Below are 6,706 nucleotides of genomic sequence, written 5' to 3' on the forward strand. Positions count from 1 at the left end.
CAATATCATGTTATCCGAACTCACCAAGGTCACACAATCAGTCCAGTAACATTCCTTGACATAGAAAATGCAATATGTAGGAACAACGCTGGTGTCCTTTCAACTGACACATCAAGGGCCCGCTCAACGCTGAATCCTCGCAATCACACTCATTTTCTCGAGGAAAAACTAGGAACTTCTATCGAATATTATCAATGACACATAATCGAAGGAAACGTACTCTAGGTTAGGGCAGTTTCAGTCAATCCTTAACAAACGTCAGGGTTACACCTTAGAAACCCTTGACTAAACTCATAGACTCGCTCCTCTGATTGAGTTGCTGACTCGCACCTATATATAAACCATCCTGCACTCTTTTAACTCCACTCTTAACCTAAATCAGGGACTCAAACCTATAGCTCTGATACCAACTGTGACGGCCTCAACCCCGGGGTCAGGAGTTGACGTCATCAACGACAATAGTTACAATCATAATTCATTAATAATACATGATTACGACCCCTTTACCAAGACCTTTTCCAGGTTTAAGTATGACTCAGGTTACTCAACTAACTCAACTCAAACTTACAACAATCATCTTGACGCAGCTGACTTAACACAACAACTCAACAGACCTAATTTGGTCTGAGCACAACTACCTCAGAGGAGCCTGACACCAAAAGGGAGCCGAAACGCTGCCCTGACTACCGCACAAGAATCTCCTAGGCATCTGCAATACATATAAGATATTCTGCAAGGGTGAGCAATTGCTTGCTCAGCAGCACCACTATATGAATAACAAGTAAAACAATTCAAAGTAAAGCAGTCATAGGAACAGAATTCATATCTTGCCAGAAACGTGTAAAACAAGTATAAACTGGATACCAAAACTAGCATGCTCTGTAAAATAACAACATCAATCGTGTGCTGTGCATAGAAACCATAGTTCAATTTTTAGCATGCTATTTCCATTTTCAAACCTTCCGTTCCACTACAGGAACCATAAAACCGTCTGTCCCGTTACGGGGACCCAAAATCATTTGTTCCGTTACGGAAACCATAAAACTTGTCCCATCACAGGACCTATAAAACTTGTTCCTCTCTCGGAACCTCAAAATCACTTTGATTGGTTAAATAATTTCAAAACCATATCAATCAAATACTCGTACCCTTACGGGAATCACAAAACCAAATCAGATACGTAGCGGATATGTGAAGACAGCTGTTCAGGCTATCAACACCAGACGGCTCCAACTGCCATCTCATTTATGGCTCCAACTGCCATCTCATTTACCTGTTCCGGAACTCAGAGACTAGCTAGGTCTCTTCTGCTGGACTAATCAGTTATACAGTGCGCGCAACCGAATTAGCCTCTTACACAAACTCAATAGGCCTGTTCTGGCCCCAACGTATCCCATATCTGATCGTTATATTCCAGTTTTTCAAAATCATCACTTTTACCTATCTCTTTTCAAAATCAATTCTGTCACAGCACACTATTCAAATTCTCTTTTCATTTAAATCATGTTTAGAGATAGGTGTTTTCAGAAGTTACTTTTCCCCAAAACAACATTTTCAAATATGGGGGATACGTAACTTAAAATGTTTTTGTTCCATTACGAAAGTACAACATTTAGTTATTCATATATACTGAACCATAAAAGAATGGTCAGGGGTACTTGCCTTGCAGAGCTTTACGACTATCACTTACTGATTTTGATAGACTCGAACGTTCGGGCTCTCATGGTAAAATGACTGTCTCACTAGCAGACATCTCTGCTTCGCAGCAATCTATCTCAAGATAGTATCGAAGACTCTCAGGGTTCTTCGCTTGGGAATCCTCGAGGCACTTGTCGACTGATCACTAGATTATCTTAGTTCGATATCAGTTCTTGAGTCCTTCGACTAGAACCTACAGAGCCGAAATACCCTACGTTAGACATCTAGGTATGCTTGACATATCCTCGACACCAATTCTACCCAACGATATTCAAACCCGACTCATAATTATATATATTATTACAATATAATAACACATCCAACAGTCAGGGTTCACATTCTTGAGAAATCGGTTTAGTGTTCGTTCTCAGAAAATACGTATACTCGTCATTTTACGAAATTAGGGTTATTGGGCTTTGACAGAACATTCATCTCAACATACAATCAGGTCTCGCACAATATATATATATATAGATATATATATATTTATATTTATTTATTTATTTATTTATTTATTTATACTCGCTAGACGTAGCAATAATTACAGGGTATGTCCCGAATTTCTAAAATAATTTTCAAAAATTTGGGCAGCACCTCCACTGTTTATCGGCCTACCCGTCGAACAACTCGACGTCAAATCACAACAACAAACAATCCAACAATTCATTTCACAAATCCCAAACACTGATTTAACCAACTAATTATTATTATTACATCTTATATTTATACTCATATTTTATATTAATTTGTAGGACTCAGAACAACGTCATCACCGTCCACCATCAGCTCACAAATGTTCATCGCTGACGGCGGCAAAATTCGCTGGTACCCATTTATTTTGGGTTTCAAGCGTGAATTTCACCGATTAATTTAATAATCCCTGCACAATAACTTTTTACTTCATGGAACCGTTCAATTTAATTCTGCAGAAAACAAAAAGGATAGTCCAGTCAATACACTCAATTCGGAAAGAACAGAACAACAACAACGCAAATAAAGTAACCACCGAAAACTAAAACCAACATCAAGGACACAGGGCACAAATGCGCCGCGCGCGTATACCAACAGGTCCACCACCATATCACCGGAATCAGGCGAGAGGCGGTGTAAAATGCACAAAAACCATTCCCCATCTCGCCGGAATCAGGCGAGAGGCGGTGGAAAATGCACAAAAACCATTCCCCGAACACATACATACTTACAGATGTAAGTATATACACGAATATAAGCAAAACTAGAACCATAACTGGAACCACCGCGGCCAACCGGAGTCCCGACGGCGACGGCAGTGACTTACCGGAGGAACCAGGCGGTAATCGGAGCAGAGAAAGGGGAGAGAGAAGCGGGGGAGGGAAGAGAATAGAGGGAAAGGGGGTGTCTGCAAAAGAGAGGGCCGAGAGATGTAGAGAGATTGACCTGAAAGAGATGAACAGGGAGGAGATGTAAACAAACAAAATGAATAGCCTATAATACTATGCCACGCCCCTGATTGATTGATAAAAATTAAACAGTGTCCTTTTTAGATAATTATGAGGATTTTAAGGCCCGACTTAACCCAAAAGTTGCTTCTAACGAACCAGGTCGCACTTAAAACGAATTCAGAAAATTACGGGAATAATCTTAAAATGTTAGAAATATCCCGAAGTAAATAAATATATAATTCTCATGATTTTAAAATAATTTCTGAAATACAATTTATATCCGCTTTTAACAACTAAACGAATCAACGCGCGGGTGAAATTAATCTCAAAAATTCCCAAAGTAATTTTAAAATTCTCAGAATAATACGTACTTGATAAAATATAAGTTTCATGATTTTTGAAGATTTCCATAATTAAATATAGATTTTACAATTAAACACACTCAGAAAATCATTTAGAAATAAATAATTAATGAAATATTGATTTCTCAATTTTATAAAGTCCCAAAAATAATTATTGTAATTATAAAATTATAAAACCAATTTTAGAGATCATCGAAATATACATATTCTAAATGAACAGAACAATACCACTCACTATTAAACCCACTCTTTAAAGTGGAACAGAACAATACCACTCTTTAAAGTGGAACAGAACAATACCACTCACTATTTATTACACAAATAATCCATATACGACCACAGTCACACATAAAATAGTAACACATAATACACTGCTGACACTACCAATACACATATTCTATTTATTAGTTATTTAACAATTACACATTTAAATAATAAATATACGAGTCATTATATCTTATGTCGAAATAGACTAGAAAACATCTGTCAGTTCATGCAAATTTTAGTACAAAAAAAACTTTAGAACTCTTCCATTGGGACTTGTGTGGTCCAATCACACGTGCAACAACATTCGTTAAAAGATATTTCTTCTTGTTGGTCGACGATTTTAGTCAAGCTATGTGGAAATATATGCTTACAAATAAAAATGAGGCAGTTGGAGTCTTCAAAAATTTTAGAGCATTGGTTGAGGATGAAAATGATAAAATGATCAAATTTTTGTGGACTGATAGAGGTGGTGAGTTTGTGTCAAATGAATTCAAAAATACTATGAGGAAGAAAGGATAATAAGAATTGTACATCACCATATAGACTTTGAACATTTTGAGTGTAATGAAAATCGGACGATAATGGCAATGCGAGGAGCTACTTAAAGGAGATAAAATTCTCAACTGTACTATTGGGAGAAGTAGTTAGACATACAGTGTACGTGTTGAATTGACTTTCCACTCGACCCAGATGGTGTCACGCCGTATGCTACATGGTATGGGATGAAACCTGATATTGGACATATTTGTATATTTGGCTGTCTTGGAGACATCAAGGTGCCTAGTGTAAATACACGTAAACTGAATATGATCCTAGCTTGTGTGTGATCAAATTGGGAAGGGAGCTTAGCTCGAAAGCATATTAGTTTATATAGTCCAAAAAAGAAAAGAGTGAATGTCAGTAACGATATAATCATTGTAGAAAATAAATCTTGGGATTGGGAATGTGATGATGACAAGACTGGACATGTGGATTTCTTGCCCAAAGCACATCTTTTCAAAATGGAGAAGGTAATAGTGGTAATGCTGATAATGTGCATGCGAATGAGTTCGAAGAACAAGAACCTTTTAATACCCTTGACACATGACTCTTCATCGAGGCTGGCTTTAGACTACCATGATCATAGCAGAGAAGCGAGGAAGACGAGGCTGATTATTAAACTCTATAATGATACGGAAGAAACGGTACTAGAAGAAAGCTTTTTTAATGGGAATTGGGGAACCATAAAATTACAGGGAAGCAGTGAAGGACAAAAACTGGAAAAGGGCAATGCAAGATGGATTGACTCTATCGAGAAAAACAGCACATGGAATTTCACATAATTTCCACGAGGCCAAAAGGTTATAGGTCTGAAGAGGATTTACAAGTTGAAGAAATATGTAACTGGAAAAATAGTAAAGCGCAAAAGGAGACGCGCCAAAGGTTATACTCAAGAACATAGAATAGATTAAGAGGAGGTTTACACACCAATGACACACCTTGAAACAGTGCGACTATTATTGGCATTGGCTGCTAAGAATGATTGGCAGGTTCATCACTTGCATGTTAAAACAACATTCCTGAATGGAGAGTTAACTGAAGATGTGTTTGTTGCTCAACCAGAAGGTTATGAAAAACATGAAAAGGGACACTTGGTTTATGTGTTTCTTATGACATTACGGCAAGCGCCACGAGCATGGTATGCCAAGCTAAACCAAAGCTTAGAGTGTCTCGTATTTAAGAGATGTTATTATGAAAATAATATTCATACAAATGGAGAAGGAAATAACATCTTGATAATTGTTGTGTACGTGGATGACATCTTGATTACTGGAGGGAACATGTTGAACATAAAAAAATTTAAAGTGCATATGGGAAATAAATTTGAAATGACTAATCTTGGGAGGTTGAGCTACTATCGGTGAATAGAGGTGGAACAAGGTATGAATTACATAGAACCGAAGCTATCATAATATGCCAAGAAGGTTATCAAAAAATCCGGATTGAAGGACTGCAATCCTAAATAAAATATGATGGATCATAGGGAACAAATTATCAAAGATGAAAATGGACAAGTTGTGGATCCTATGATGTACAAAAGTATAAATGGTTGGAGGTCTGCGTTATCTACTAAACACACGACCATATATAGCTTTCTTAGTTAGGGTCATAATTTGGTTCATGAAGCGCCCTACTGCACTTCACTTAAGTGTTGTAAACGTGAATTCGGCGATACATAAAAAGGAACAGTTTATTATGGACTACTTTATATGAAGAATATTGGAAACAATCTCATCACGGGGTTTTCTGATCATAGTGCCTTGGCGGATGTATTGATGATCAGAATATCACATATGGAATAGTTTATTCTCTAAACGAGAGTCTAATCTCATTTGTATATTAGAAGCAACATGTCAACGTATATGGATACGAAACATTCTAAGTCAAATTTCAGCTGATTTTGTTGGTCTACTTACTCTGTATATTGAGAACATATCATCCATTGATCTGGCCAAAAATCCAGTATTCCACGGTGGGAATAAGCAGTTATATATAGATGTTCATTATCACTTCATTTGAGAGAGTGTCGAATGAGGAGAAATCATTGTTAAACATGTAAACGATGACAAACAACGTTTGGAATGTTTAACCAATGGACTGGCCACTGTTAAGTTTGAAAGGATGCAGAATCTTCTTGGATTGAAAGATTTAATCAAATAGGAGTCTGAGATTAAGGGGGGGTTATTGGATTATTAATCTCAAACTTGGGTATAAAATTAATTTCTGCAGATTATTCGAGTTGTTCTAGCTGTCTGAATGATTTGGTCATGTTGGTATCCTGGAAATTTTTTAGGAAGTTCAGTTTAATAAGACTAGTTGTGCAGTATGTTTAGGAGTTAATTGCTGAGTGATCCTTGATTTTAACTTTTCTGTTATGCATTTTATTTTTTTTATATATATATTGTATCGTGTGAATGA

This window comes from Apium graveolens, chromosome 7, assembly GCF_009905375.1.
Source record: "Apium graveolens cultivar Ventura chromosome 7, ASM990537v1, whole genome shotgun sequence".
Lineage (NCBI taxonomy): Eukaryota > Viridiplantae > Streptophyta > Magnoliopsida > Apiales > Apiaceae > Apium > Apium graveolens.